Source organism: Thunnus albacares, chromosome 2, assembly GCF_914725855.1.
Source record: "Thunnus albacares chromosome 2, fThuAlb1.1, whole genome shotgun sequence".
NCBI lineage: Eukaryota > Metazoa > Chordata > Actinopteri > Scombriformes > Scombridae > Thunnus > Thunnus albacares.
In genome coordinates, this window is record NC_058107.1 from 26,915,451 (window position 1) to 26,931,740 (window position 16,290).

At 38.6% G+C, this 16,290-nt stretch overlaps 1 protein-coding gene across 18 annotated transcripts in view; it reads left to right on the forward strand.

The window, feature by feature from the left end:
* Positions 1-16,290, forward strand: part of gpat2 (glycerol-3-phosphate acyltransferase 2, mitochondrial) — a 143,429-nt gene that overhangs the window by 69,420 nt on the left and 57,719 nt on the right. The window lies entirely within an intron of this gene.

Consider the following 16,290-nt stretch of genomic DNA (forward strand, 5'->3'; position numbering starts at 1 on the left):
AAGGTGGAAGATAAAATGCTTCAAGCTGTACCTCATATGAAGCTTTGGTGGAAAAGGCACACAAAACACTATTCTAGAAACAGACAGCACAAAACACTTCCATCACCCTGAATTCACCCTCCTGCCCACCCACCCTCCCACATGTCCTGGGGGGTACATAATACACTTCCTTGAGTGACTGATGAAAGAAAGAAAAAGGGGAGATAAAGAGAGGGGTATTGATCAGATTAAGTGTCTATCGAAGTTAGAGAGTTAATGTAGGAGAGAAAGGGATCTCAAGTTCTGTGAAGTCTTTTCACAGATCCTCTGACTGTGTGCTTGATTTTTTTCTAAGTGGAGAAAAGACTTTAAATCTTTGAACCAAGAAGTTGTGCAAGGGGGGTTAGGTGGGTAATGGTGTCCACGTTTACATGGAACCTAATATTACACTAATAATCAGAATAATAGCCCAATCAGAATATAAATGCTTCATGTAACCACCTCATTTGGAACAGACTGGCCCGATCTGGCCTGAGCGGAAGGAATTTTCAAATGGGTTGAGAGGGGTGGTGTAAACCTCTGAATAGTCATTCAACAGGAAAGTATTAGTGCCTAATAACCATGTAAATGCATAATTTGATCGTTTCTCTCTGGTTGGAATAAATATATTCTTTCTGCACATGTTTGCCACTCATGGGAATAACATTAGGTAACATGATGTGAAGTGAGTTCTTGCACACTTACGCAATTCAATGTATCTGAATAGACCATGGTTTGGCACACCAAATTTAGTGACGGGGCTTTCAAAACTTCCAAATGTCTCAACAAAGTAGATGTCACAAAAAGAGACCAGACCTTTCTTCCTCCATTTTATAAAAGGTGGATCTAGAGTAGAGGGTAAAAATAGGTTATTGTTGCAAATAGGGGTGAGGAGGGAAGGAAATTTTAATCCAAAATGCTGTCTAAACTGTATCCAGATTTTTCATTAGGAAAGTACAACAGGGTTGCTAGTGTATTGGGAGGGACACATTGAGAGATGAGCAAAAGGTAATGCTGGAAGAGAGGATGAAGTACAGGAGTTAGGGGAGTCAGGGGAATGACACCATTTTTTAAGCTATTGAAGGTGGTGGCCCAATAATACAGCAGCATGTTGGGTAAGGCAAAGCCCCCATCCTGTTTGGGCTTCTGGAGAATTGCTTTGGGGGCTTACGAGCCTAAATGTAGGACAGTATAGTGGTGTCAAGTCAGTTAAAAAAGGATTTTGAGAGTTAAAGAAGAAGAGTCTGAAAAAGAAATAGGATTCGAGGTTGCATGTTCATTTTGATTGTTTTGATCTGACGCACAAGCGAAAGAGGTAACATGCTCCATCTCTGAAGGACCAGTTTAATCTTCTCAATCAGTTTTGTGAAATTATCTTGTGAAGCGAGCTAAGAGAATGCGAGATCATGACACCTAGGTATTTAAAGCCACTAGGGGATAGGTGACAGGGTAGTGTACCTGGAGAGATTAATTTGGCCAACTGGTTGACAGAAAAACATACACTCTTTGCAATATTCAGTTTGTAACCTGAAAATACTCTGGAGGTCTTAAACAGATTTACTATTCTGTCAACACAGTTTAGTTGGTCTTGAACGTATAATAATAGTTCATCAGCATACAGTGCTACTCTGTGTTCAATACCTCCTTTGTGTATGCCTGAGAATGATGCGGAACATTTCAGACCTATAGACAGGGGTTCTATAAACAATACAAAGAGTAGAGGCAAGAGGGGGCACCTCTGGTGTGTGCCATGAGTGAGAGGAAAAAGGGGAGAGATTTCAGAGTTTGTTTTACCACTAGCTAGTGGGGCAGAATATAGAAAGCGAATCCATGAGATAAATTTTGGGCCAAAGCCAAATTTTTGTAGGACTGTAAATAAATATTGCCATTCCACGCAATCAAATGCCTTTTCTGCATCCAATGAGATGACCATATCAGGAGTTGGAGAGGCAGAGGGAGACAAAATTACATTCAGAGGTCTACAGACTTCTGGAAACTGACAACCCAAAATAAAGTCTGTTTGGTCCTCTGATATGATACTGGGGAGGCAGGTCTTTGCTAATAGCTTGACACTGTTGAGTAGATTGATAAGTCTGTAGCTACCGCATAAGTTAGAGTCCTTATCTTTCTTTAGTATAAGATAAATCAAAGCTTGGTTCAGTGTTGGTGGTAAAATGCCCTGTTCTAGTGAATCGTTAAAAACATCTCATAATAAAGGAGCAAGTTGTGCGTAAACTTCTCATAGAACTCCAGTGGGAAAACATCTGGGCCAGGAGTTCGGTTATTCTGTATGAGATAGATTCAGGAAGTGATTTCCTCTAATCCAAGTGGTTCATCTAAACTTTCTGCCATTTCTTCACTTATGGTGGTATGCCTAAATTATTAAGAAAAGACTCCATAACAGAAGTATCAGAGGGAGGCTGTGATTTGTAAAGGTTGGAGTAAAAGGAAGAATTTATGTTTACTGGATCTGTGGTCAAGTTCTGAGAAGAGTCACATATTTGTGATATGATGTGAGATGCTTCTTGATGCCTTAGCTGTGAGGCTAAGAGATGACTAGTCCTGCACCCATGCTCTTGTCCATTGTTGTAGGTGTTCTTTCCTTGTCGACAACAGGTCAAATTCAATTTGCAGTTGTAGGCGTTTAGCTGCCAGAACAGGATTAGGTGAAGAGGCATGTTGCCTATCTATGTCTAGGATAGTGTCCATGAGTTGTTGCTGTCTTACTCTTCTGGTTTTGGCCAAATGTGCACTGAAAGAAATGATAGGTCCACAGATAAAAGCTTTCAACGTTTCCCATAAAAGTGATGGAGATATGTGATCAGACCTGTTGGTCTCTAAAAAGAAATCAATGTTTGTGGATACATAGTCACAAAACTCTGTGTTGGCCAGCAACCCCGTGTTCAGTTTCCACCCTCCAATGTCTGCATGAACCTGAGGGGACGCAAAGGTCTAGAGTGTGCAGGGCATGATTAGAAATTACTATGGCAGTGTATTCCTTAGATCTGACAGAAGGTAGAAGGACCCTGTCAATGAAGAAAAATCAATACGTGAGTTGAGTTGATGGACAGTGGAGAAGTAAGAAAAATCTTTAGCAGTAGGATGAAAGAAGCGCCAGGGGTCAACACACCCTATCTGATCCATAAGTGCTGATAAGGTCTTAGACATTGCTGTTGGTATGATTGATTTGAATTGTGAACGGTCAAGACTTGGATTAACAACACAGTCGAGACCCCCCACTTAAGATTAAATGTTGAGTGTCAAAATTTGGTAGGTGGGAAAATATTGCAGACATAAAACTTGGGCTATCCCAGTTTTGTCCATACACACTAGCCAATACAACTGGTGTTTGGTAAAGAGTACCAGAAACTATAATGTAGCGGCTGCCAGGGTCAGAAAATATGTGATCTGGATTGAACCTGATTCCTTTGTTTTTTAAAAATAGTGCCTCTGGATTTACTATTAAAATTGGAATGAGATGTTTGTATATAGGTATGAGAATACTTGGAGTGCTCAATCTGCACCATCCCCCAACCTCCCTGGCCTTGGGAGAGTTGAAAATGTGCTCCTTGTTATTGTAGTTGACTCAGAGATGTGCTGGGTACCGTATACCAAACTTCACTCCCTGTTTGTAGCATTCAACCCTTGATCGGGTTGAATGCTGCTCACTTCTTTGCCACTGCGGTGCTGAAATCCTCGTAGATCTTGATTCTGTGTCCATTGTAATAGTCCTTATGAGACTTTGCCCACTTCAAGAAAATCTACAATCTACATCAATCTATATTGATGAAACCTAACAATAACAGTAGGGCTGTAGTCAACCAAATAAAATCTTGGTTGACTGAAATCTTACATAATTTCCAACTAATCAATTAATCACGGGGGCGGGGGGATTAAAAATTGTTGGATGTCATGAGACAGAGTGAACTCAGCAGCCACACATTTCTCTGTCCTTTATTTCTCTGTTTAGCGTCTTCAGGTTAGGCTAAACCCTTGTTGCTAACTTTGGATCCAACCACCTTTACTTTTCCAGCAATTGGGGAAACAATAGATGTGACTTTTCTTGGTCTTGAGAAGCTGCAGCATTTATTAGCTGTTACACTGTGATCTGTACTGTACATTTACTGCCAGACTGACAACTTACTGCTAACCTTTTCCTCTGCTCAGCTTGCATTCACCGTCACTTTTCTGCCGCTCGCTCTTTCCCATTCGCTACGCAAATATATTATGGGGATACACCCCCGTATATCCTTAATGGATATACGGGAGTGTTTTGAATACACCCCCGTTTCACAGGTAATTTGTTAGTCTGTCCCTCCCACCATGGGAAATAATGGATTAATCCTGGAAGGCTACTGATGTAGCACTTTTCTACTTATGAAAGAAACACGGCAATTATTTGATCGGATGAGAGCATATCGACCAACTAATCGACCAGTCGACCAGGAGACTACAGCCCCAAATAACAGGTTGTGGAGGTTCCTCTGGTCATGGTTTTGGTTGCAGGCTGTGGTGAGCATGGTCTAACTCAGGTGGCACGGAGAACAAGTCTCCCAGTAGGGCAGAGAACAGCTTGGTCATAAAGTCCCTAGCATTTCACCCTCCATATTTTCCCGGCAGTCCCAATACTCAGACATTTTGGTGTTTTGAACAGGATTCCAAGTCCTTCACTTTAGCTTTGAGTGCTGTATTCTCCTTCATCATCAATCCTAGGTTGGATTGGAGCCCACTCTAGACTGGAGTCTAGACTAGACTCTCCTCTCCTTCAGCAAAATATGACTTAATCGCATTGCCTGTTAGCCAGCTATATAGCTGGCAGGGACTGCTTGTGGGGGCCCTCTGAATTCCAATTAAGGAGTTTGTATGTCAGTGCTTAATCGAACAAAGGAGAATTGCAATGCATCCAAGAATTGATTATTTTTTCACCTCTACCTGATGGGAGGGACAGTTGAATGTGTTACCGGACATTAAACTTTATTTCGTTTTTGTAGTAAATTTGTCTGGTGAAAAACATCTTGCCTCAAACTGTCCATTACAAGAGGAGATTGCTGACTCATACATCAGCAGTTAGCTAAACAACATTTTTTCCTTTATGGGACATTGGTTCCATATGTGTGGGTGTTTTCAATGCCTGGATAAATTCAATACCGTCATCTGGGCACATGTTGCAGGCATACTGCAAGAGATTTTCCACATGATAGAAATGGAGCAGTAAGAGTTGTAATATGTCTTGATGATGCATCAATGGTTTTGTTTCACTCAAACTTGTCAAGTCTCTTAATCATACTTTCACATTAACATTAATGCATCTTTTTTTTTTTTTTTTTACCATTCTTATCTTACAGTATTTTTCCATGCAAAACTGAGCCAGCCACATAAACCTCATTTCTGACCACACACTTCAGACATGCTCATATTGTAATATAAAGACCAGCAAGATTGATGTTTGTTATCAGGAAATGATGATGGGAGTCTACTTTATTTTTCCACTTTATATGCTGTAGACATGTGTAGAGAAAAGGTGGTTTAGGCTTTGTTCTGAGTGCTATGCATATTAAGTTTATAATGGCATATGTCAACAGCTTAAAGATTTCGTTGAGGAAAAACAATAAAAAAGGGCCTTAAAATCTCATTAGAAAGTTTGGCCTTTATGAAAAAGAACTTTTGTGGATTGAAGGTGTCAAAAGTTATCAAAATCCATTTTAAGCTGTCCTAGGACATGCCTTCAATGTCATGTCTATCAGACCCAAGGTGTCAAAGGACTTCTCCACTTATCTTTTATCCCTCTTTGTCTTTCGTCAGCAGTTGTTTCCTTCCTCTGTATCCTCTGACTGTCTTTGACTTTAAAGCCCAGTTGCTCCATGATCCCTGTAGGGAGCTTGTAGTGGAGTGCTGTCTGCAATACAGTACACAGACCATTTTATTATTTTTAACTGAACTCAGACCCAAGGATGGAAAAAACAGAAGAAATGGGAATGTGTCAATGTTAACACGTGATTAGTCATCCATCCACAAACAATACTTTCATTACCTACTGATTAGTTAAATTCTATCACAAAATCAGGTTTCATAAAGGTCAACTGTAAACCAAAATTACCCCCATACATCTATCAAAAAAATCCTCAGAAAATCATATGTTTTCTGTTTTCTTGCAGGAATTGTTCACTCCATGCTTTCTTTCACCCAGTTGTTTGGGTGAGCTGTTCAGTGGAGGGTCACTGTGATATTGTTGGGAAGATATTGGTGTATTGCAAAAGAGAAGATGATTCAGGTCTTTATTTTTAAACCTCCAGGACATACTGTATCATTGCACAAAGACGCAACCCATGCGTAAGATGTTGCCAGAGCCAAATAGCATCTAGCCGATTAAATTTACTAAATCTGCTGAATAGCCAATTGTCAGTTCTGGTGCAAGCTGTAGACTGCACAATTGCAAAGCCAAGAAGTCAATTTTTCAGATTTCTTTACAGAGAAACAAGCTTTCAATTAGACCAAGTGTCAAGACTTTGAGCCTTTGCTTCATTAGTCAAAACTTATGACACAGCTACAACAACAAAAGGATTTTTCCTCCTTGATTGCCAGTTCCCATGGCATTATACACACAAAATTACCCAGGAGTTTCAGCTCATTGATGGCAAATCAGTCAAACAATGCTGTTGTTTATATACTTATTGATTATTGCTATAAAGAGGCAGTGAGAGCAGCACATGCCCTTACTAGTTGTATCCAGATGTGAATGTAATGTAATGTGTAACTGTGTGAGTGTGGAGCAGCCGTTCCTGAAAAAATAGTATTGGCTTAGTGAATCTATCCTGGTTAAATAAAGCTTGAAAATGGTTGTTGTTAGTCTCCATGACAGAAGATATTTTTGCCCCCGAATATTTATAAGCGAGCTTGCAAACATGTGGGTATAGGACATCTATTGATCTATTGATGCTAACATTTTACTAAAAGACTGATATGATACTGAAAGACATCTAACCTACCTGTGTGTTCTGCTTGATACTGCTTTGGGTAAATGATGTGTGAATCTGGATTGTTGGTAGACTGTTTTATCTTCAGATAGAGCACCAGATGATTCTGCGAGTCTGACAAGGTGCTGTGGGACTACAGGAAATATCTGTGCCTGTGTGGGAATTTGTTTTCCAAACAAAGTGTCAGAAAGGGCCTTTTTGATTTAAGACCCTTTCTTTTGGCTTTATTTTTTTGCAATTTTTCTACGTCGTCTTTTCCCCTTTATAGCTGTCCTTGTAGGTGTTGCTACTGCAGTAACAATAATTATCTTTCAGCATCTGTGAACACTGTTGTTCAATGGCCTCTTGTCAGCTTCTGACCTGGCTGGGATCAGCTTCTGACCTGGCTGGGGGTCAGGAGCCTGGGGACTGAACCTTCTGAGGCTATGTGTACAAAGTCTTTTGTCTTACCATTAGTTTTCCTCTCTTCAGTTCACTTCACTTTACTAACCACACTACCAATCTGGAGGATTTTGTTGTCTGTACAGCATGGTAACAAGGCTCCGTTCACAGTGTCAGCAAGTATCACATAATAATGAATGATTCTTAGTATTCTTAGGTAGACAGAGAAGACACTTTAAACTGGTATGACAAATTTCTAGCTAAGAGTGTTCTCTTCAGACTTGTTTACAAAGCTGCAGTCATTTTTTTAAGAAATTGAATTTGTTAAACCCAGTCACACATTACTTCTTTAAAATGGCAAAATTTGTGGTGACATCATTTTATTTCACGGGAATTGCCACAACTAGCAGATTCACTTTGGTGGGGGTGGGGGTTAAGTAAATTTGACTTTGTGGTTAAATAAATCTTTTTGACCACTAGCAAACTGCCTAGACAGTGCTGACCTTTGAGAGAACAGAGAGCTGGAATGTCCAAAATTGAGAAAGCTATTTACTTGCGATGTTGTACCATCCACTTTAATACTACCCTTCTCTGCTGGAGAATTAACTGCTCAGTTATGAGTCAATGGTACTAATATGTCTTTTGAATAAACTATGTTAACTTACTGTCTTGTTCGTTACCAAGCTTTTGTGACCTTCGCTGACTGGTTTAGAGAGACAGTCTTTCTTGATGAATTAATCCTAAATATGAAATACCAGCACATTCAAATAATGTTGCCATATTTTATTCACAATGAAGGTGTTTGTCTGACCAACAAAACTAGTATTTGGACAGTGACACATTTTTTATATAAACACTTTGCATTTAACAGAGGAGAGAGCCATTGTATACAAGTTGTTCCAGTGTGGAGAAAAAAAAAACACTTTTCATAGTCACAGTCACATTCTTCAGGGGTTGGCACCTTAACACTTCCTGCTCTCGACCCTCTTCCTCTTGAACACACTTAACTCGCTTCAGCACACCTTATCAAGACAAGGACCAGACAAGAATGTGAGGTAAACAATCCCCATGTTGGGGATTTGAAGAAGAAAAACACTCAAAATTTAGTTGAAATTGTAACTAACTAAGTCTCTCCAGTTTTACACGTGTCACACAGAAGCATGAACAACTAGATGAACTCAAATCTAGATGAACACATTGTATGCATTTATTATTTCTTGCAGCATGTTCTCGTTCACATGCTCATTTTTTAATTTTTTTGAAATAGTATTTTTATTCCTGAGAAAAGAAGACAGACTTGTTTTCCTATTTCAGGGACAAACCTTTCTTGAATTCCACAGAGACATGGGGTGAGTGTCTGACCCAAGACCTACACAAACTGACCTCTTTGCTCAAGTGGGGGTCTGACAACATGACACTGACCAGAAACAAACACTGTGTCAAAACTCTTGAAAAACTAAAAGCATAAATGACCTTTAGGGTCATTTGAACTGGAGAAAGGACTAGATAACTCCACACAAACAGGACTGCTGGACTGTTAAGACTCTTTTTTTGGATCTCGCTTATCTACACATGAACTGTAGTGAATGTGGGAATGCATTCCTTAGTGACTTAGCATTGGGAGATTCCCTATCAGCCCTGTCTTTAAGCCAGTGCCCAAATTAATGTGAAGCAAGGACCTGATCATTACTTGAACCAGATAATGGTACTTAACATAAGATTTCCAGAATAATGATATAACTTTGATAGCTGTATGATAATCCATTAATGAAATATTAAAATTCAATTTTATTACATTTTTCACCATGTGACAACATTGCCCCTGTTGACTGTTATAGCAAAGTCTTTGTACACGAAATGAACTGCATTCGATTTTTAAGTTTAAAATGACCTAAACTGTCTAACCTTTTTGCATGTACAAGTATTAGCCAAATTATATTTTGATAGTTAAATTAGACAAGTCATAGAAAGTTTTTTATATTATGAAGTAAGAGTTCTGTTGAATTTATGTTTGAATCCAGGTAATAATACTGAATGTTTAATCTAGTCACTACAAAAAATGTATGTTTCCAGTCACATAATTGTTGTTTTAATTTTACTTCACTATAGTAGTATGCTCAATAGTTAGATTAATCAGGAATGGCATGCTGAATGAGGAATTAAGAAATAATGCTGAACTTTGTTTTCTGAATAGTCTTACAATAAACTGGTATCTACAATTTTGACATGAAGGTGAGCCATGGTGACGCTTGAAGTGTGATTATGCGTTAACCCTAAATTTAATTCCCAAAGAATAGGGATTAATAAATCATAACTCCGCCATTTCAGTAACACCAGTTTTTTTTTCTTGGAGAACAAAGAAAATTAATAGTCATTAGAACTTTGGCACAAGTAACTTTTTAATAGCCCAAGACTTCAGAAACTGATAAAAAGCTGAAGGCGTCTCCCGTGCCTTTGGGCTGGTCCCCATATTCTGAGCTCATGAAATGTGTATTCTCTTAAAATTTTCCTTAGAAGTCTCTTTCTTTTGTTGTACGCAAAATTTTAATCAGTTTTGACAAGTTCAGTTATTTTTGCTTTTTATATTTTTATAACAAGGAACCCCCGCGTTTTAACATGCAGTAGTCTACTTTAGGAGTCGATCCGACCAAAGTTATTACTCTAGCCAATGAAAGACTTAGAGCAGCTAGATCAACTTTATCCGACCCCAACCGAGATCTACAACAAGTCTAAAGCCTAAATTAAACACCAGCTCACGTCACTCCGAAACAGAGAGGGAGAGACGACGCTTCAGCAAGACTTCTGCACACTGCAGCCACAAAGATCTTTCCACAACACTGTCCTTCATACTGTTGTCGGATTCATTCGCTCAGCAGCTTGTTTTCCCCGTCACTTCGGAGCTAAGTCATGAGGACTCGTTTCCTGCCGTGATCTTAAGCAAAAGCGGCTCCAGAGCAGCTTTTGAAATGTGATCGGACCGAATGGATTTAATTCTCATAATGAGACAAGTCATTTCGCGTCATTTTAAAAAAATGTATCTGCTGATTTACAGACGTCTCTTTCACAATGTAAGTCTATGGGGAAAAGTCTTTTTGGGCCAGTGTGCGTCACGTGACGTTGTAATTACACGGTTTGGCTGCTATGTCAAATTTGCTTCAAAGCCTGACGCTCTTCCTGTATCTAGTTCTCTTTATTAATCCATGGCTAAAACTCAATTGTTTATGATCAATGAAGTTTTAAGCTCTTTAGATTCCTGTTGCTATAACTTAAATGTTACGTTAGATTCAAGTCCCACACTTTTAGCCACTTTTTCTCAATGATTTGAAGTTCCTACTTTCATTTAAAGGCCTTATTATTGTTTTACTTTATTATTCTTTATCATGTATTATTAAGACGTATTGCTACATTAATAAATGTCTTAATTTATCTTAAGAAGTTGTGGTTTCTTTGATCACAGCAGACAGAGTTCACTATTTTGAAAAGAACTTACAATTAATTTGAGACTGATCAATTAAACATATGTGTTCCCTTCAATAAAAGAAGGGTGGTGCCCCCACGAGTTGAGATATTAATAATAAAAGTAGATAACGCTACACTTGAATGTATATCTGTTCATATCAAGGTCACTGGCCTGTGGCCTTTTGGGTAAACTGGAGCTCTGATGCTGAAAGCAACAGATTCATAATTAATATCTCTTAGACGGACAGCAGTTCAGACCTTCTCAGTGGACCACAAGCTGCTGTTTGATGTTATATCCCCTGCCTTGTTGTCACTGTTTTTACCCAGAGAAGACAGCCATCCCCTGGTTCCTGTGGCCTAGTACCACATGTGCTAAAATTAGGAACACATTATCGAAAGCTGTGGTGAGTGATATTTTACAATTCTGTACAGTCACCATAGTAACCATTGTCACCATTGTCAGTGTTTCCTGTTTGTTCTCAGTGTAGTTAGATTGGTGACTGGCCTCACAAAGCCAGTCTACACTGCCTCAAAAGCTATTTTTGCCTGGTCAGATACACACCGGACCAATCACCGAACAATGGTGAGTGAGTAGATAATAGAGTGACTCACCTCCTCTCAAAACCAAAAAGCTTTTAACAACTATTAAAAGTAGGCAGTGTAGTTATTAAATGAAACACATTTTTGTAATCGCTTGGCCTTTTTCTAGTATCAGATTTATCCAGAAGCTGATTTCCGGCTATAGGTTAGGAGAAGTGTTTTTATTTCAGTGTGAAAATCAGAAACAAAGAGTGGTGATTTCACAGCAAGGTGTGTGTATATCCAGTTAGGTGTAGGAAGAGTGCATGTTGATGCAAAAGTATGTTATTTAAGCCTCTTAAAATTATAATCGTCTCAAACAAGTTAAATCTTTGTGTGGATTATCTAAGGAAATGAAGGGCCAACTTTTCCACGCTAACTGCAGATGTCACAGTTTTAGGATGTAACACAGCATAAACCTATTCTTTCTTGAAATATTGGATGACAGTGAGTGTCATAATGTAACATCTTAATCACTCTGAGCTGTTGAAATGGCAGGTTGAATACTCATAGTGTTCTGCCTCTTGAATTAATATCACATTTTAGAGCACATTTGGCCTTCTGATGACATTCATTAAAAATGCATTAGTCTATGCATTCATATTGCATGTGTTTGCATAAAGTACGCATGGGTTTGACAACAAGCCTAAATTTTCCTGGTCTTATTTTAATCCTGCAGTCTTTCATTTTGAGTGCTTTTGAGAGTTGCACACAAATAAGGGCGGAGGAAATCAGAAGTAGAAAGACTGAAGGTGAGGGAGTGGGCGACAGATGGGAAGCATAGACTCTGGTCTCAGCTAAATGAGCTGTTGCTGGAATTATTGGTCAAATCAATCTGAGTGCCACCGATGCTAGGGCTGTCTACCTGCAGGGCAGGAGTAGGAGTTTTATGATATCGTTCTATTAGAATGAGACACACACACACACACACACACACACACACACAGACAGACAGAGAGAACAAAACTGTATGAGCTTTTTCCTTGTGTGGCTTCTGGTCATTTTCAGGAGTGTATGATTATAGATATTCACACTTTGTACTGCCATGTTCTCCTTCAATTTGGCAAAAGGCAAAAATGGACTGTGATATTTAGTGTAGGAGCTCTTGTTTTCTATAGATTATTTGTATGAAAGTGAATTGAAAGACTTTGAACTTTGGACAGCATTCGTAAACACCAGACCATAGACTGAGTGACCAGAACCTCTGAAGATTGTAAGTCAGTCCAACATGATGTAATATATACAACCATTGTAAAACTTGACACTGTGTAAAAGAAGCGTCGATTCAGCTTTATGTAAATTTTCAAAGATGTAATTTTCAGTTGTGGTGTTCTATTGGATTATATAACATTGTAAGGGTAGAGTTCTTAAATGAAATGAAAATGAACCCTGTAAATGAAATAGAAAAATAGCTTTCAGAATAATGTAGTCCAATACAACACTATAAAGTACAGCCTCAGAAATTACCATAGAGCTGATTCAGCAAAGTTAAAGAGTAGTCTCAACAAAAAGAGAACATTGAGGTAGTATAGTGTGGCTATCATGTTGCATAATATTGAGCAGGTATTTCTAGGGCTGTGCGATATGAGGATATATATCGTGTGACAATAGAAAAACATCTATTCTTTCATATTATGCTCTACCGTTTATTTTGTTGTGTCACAGATCACACTCTTTATGGCAATATTTTTGTCATTTGGAGTCTGTCCATATTTTGTGCGAATTACATTAATAAATTCCTCTTCTGAAGCTTTTAATGCCCTTAGAATAATGTAAAGAGTGTAGTTGTCATCATCTCGAGTACTTCACCTGTGTCACTGTCTCTCCTCTGCTACGCTGTGTGTAGGATTTTGTGGTGAAACACAGAAAGCAGAGGAGAGTAGCACAGCCATAAATGACAGCAAAATGCAGTAGAGACTATGTTTATTTGTGTTATTTACCTAATTTATGTGCACTTGTTTCATTCCAGCTCAGTGTGAGAGTCTCTACTGCATTTTGCTGTCATTTATGGTCCTGCTACTCTTCTCTGCTCTCACTCTCTCTGTCCTTGAGTGTGTGCTCCACACAGCAGAGGGACGTGTAATTTAATCCATTGGAAAGATGGAGGAAAGACCAGGAACTATTTATTATTTGAATTTACAGAAATTGTGCTATATTGTGATATGTATTGTTATCAGGATATGAGATTTTAGTCATATCATACACCCTAACCCTCTATGTGACAGTGATTCCAGTCTTTTGTTCATTGTGCTCCATTGTACTCCACTGGCACTGAAATGTCACTTAATCTGAGTGCATTTTCCTCTTGCAGGGTAAATTACAATAGGTGGAAAGGTTAGTCCTGTAAATCTGGTAAAACCTGTTCTTGTCAGTCGGGGCACATTGAAGCCTGTTTGAAAGATGCAGAAGAGAATAAGAAGGAAATGTATTTAGGATCTTCATTTTTAAGAATGTAGTAAAAAAAATTACAGACTGATTTTTATATTTTCATGTGTTGTCATAATGACGCATTATAATGTTATGGCTGCAACTAATGATTATTGTTGCTTAAACAATTGTCAAAGATTTTGCATATTTTGTATTGTTTTTCTTTTTGTGTATATTTTAGACCATTGTTTAGCGATGTAAAAGAAAGTCGAGATCTTACACTTTAAACCTGCTATAACGGAGATTTTTGCCACTCGGGGGCAGCAGAGACAAGTTGTGAACACAGTATTGACATATCACCTTTTAAGTCGATATGACGAAATTGTTAGTAAACAGTTTCTAATTTACATGCCCAGCAGTCATAGAGCAACATTAACATTTATTTGGAGTCGTGTTTCTGGCCATCTGGAGAATGTAGGTCCAATATTCGCTTTCTTTTAGCTCTGTTTTTGGTCTCTACCAACTCAAGAGGCAAATATCTGGCTCTTTAGTTGCTTAATGCTCCACTATGTTCACCACCTAGTCGCAAACTAATGTTGCCATTTGGTGCTGAGCAGGTAGTATATGGTGAGATTTTAAAGCCTTTTTTCTGAAAACAAACCCCGCTGCAGACGAAAACTACACAATGACAGCGCTGAGAGTTAATCAAAACAGTTAAGTTACAGCCTGACAGCTAAACAATGAGCTGAAGCTCCAAAAACCCAAGGGAGCTGCAGAGTCTGGTAATAATTCTGTGTAGGTTCATTACTACGAGCTACACCTCTCACATTACATGTTTTCATTTCATACATTGTTATTATAAAAAAATATTGATTTGAGCCGCTTTAAGGTGAGATAGAACATGTCCAGTAATTGTTTCACACTGACAATATCACTGCTAACTGGCTGTCTACATAAGGTGTGGTGGGACTCCTCCATTGAACCTTTCCCACAAATGTACAATATACAGTTATTTGTCTTAAGGCCTTAGTTGTTACTGCCAATAGTTAAGGGATTAATATGTCAGTCAGTCAAATTGATGATGGGGCTGACCCTGATCATGACCTGAACTCTATTGATTAAGACCCAATGAGTAAAATGCTGAGACAAGAAGATTGGATGACATTTCAATAACACTTGTTCTTTCCAATGTTCTTCCTGTCTGTCAGCTCTTTGTAGGCAGCAGGGGGATCCTGGGAATATTGCTGATGCTGGGGAGCCACAATAATTCAGGCTACTTTGATTAATAATTTGAATTAGAAAGTTATGGCCCAATTATCACATAAATTGCCCTGTTAAATGGAATTTACTTTCTCCTCAGTGTGTATACTATGCATGCATTATTTGTGTGTGTGTGTGTGAGTTAGAGAGAGGGAGAGTGAGGCAGAAAGTAAGATTCATCCATGAAAACTCTCTCTTCATTACTTATATCAACAGCGCTGATAATGCTTGTGTGGTTCTTTATTACCGTCATCAGTTTTATTGGTGTTGTTAATACTATGGTTTGTTCCTCTGGCACTCTAATGCAGAAGAGATGAGTGGATCAATCACAGCTAGATTGGCTCCTGGAGGAGAAATAACCTGCATGAGACAGAGAGAGAGAGACGGCTGGAGTGAGCGGCAGAAAGAGATAAAAAGCAAACAGGAAAAAGAAAGATGATATGAAAGAATGAGCAAAATAATTGAACAAACAAACGGGCAGAGATGAGTTATTAGTCAAGAGAGAGAAACAGAGTGAGAGGGAGGACAAAAAAATGGGTTGCCCTGGATTGTGAGTTCTCTGTGGGCATAAAAGTGATTTAAATTTGGAAAAAAACAACAATGTGCTCAGAAAGGGGATAGAGGTCTTTTTTTTTCTGGAAAGTGAAAGGGTGGACTTTTGCAAGGAATATGGAGTACCAAAATGAGAATAATAGACAGACTGCAAGCACAAATAAAGCAAGTGCTTTACTTTTCTGCGTGCTGCAGTCAAAATCACCTCCAGCAGAGATGCACTCTACTAATATAAACTACAGTATATTTCTTGCTGCACCTTATTTGTTTCTCTGATGGAAACTTGAGAAGAGGACAAGATGTGTTAAATTCTTTTCTGATTGGTTTTTTTTAACAGCAGCCCTTCATCACTGCACTCCAGCCTAAACAAGCATGATCAACCTTGTCTTTTGCTCCTATGGGACACAAGGCTGTGATGGACAATATCACAAGGAATAGGAAAACAAAACTAGACATTGAATATGCTGAACATGACTTTGTGTTTAAATTGATAAAACTAAATACACACAAACGCACACATCGTCAATCCCAAATCACTAAACTATACAACTAGACAAAGACAATATAAGGTTTGATTTTCTGTGTGCAAGTTGAAGATAGATGCAACAAAGAGAAGCAAAAGAAACTGGAAAATAAAGAAGCAAATTCGAGACAAAAGCTTTAGCCAGCCGCCCCTATTATATTAAACTCACAGTTACCA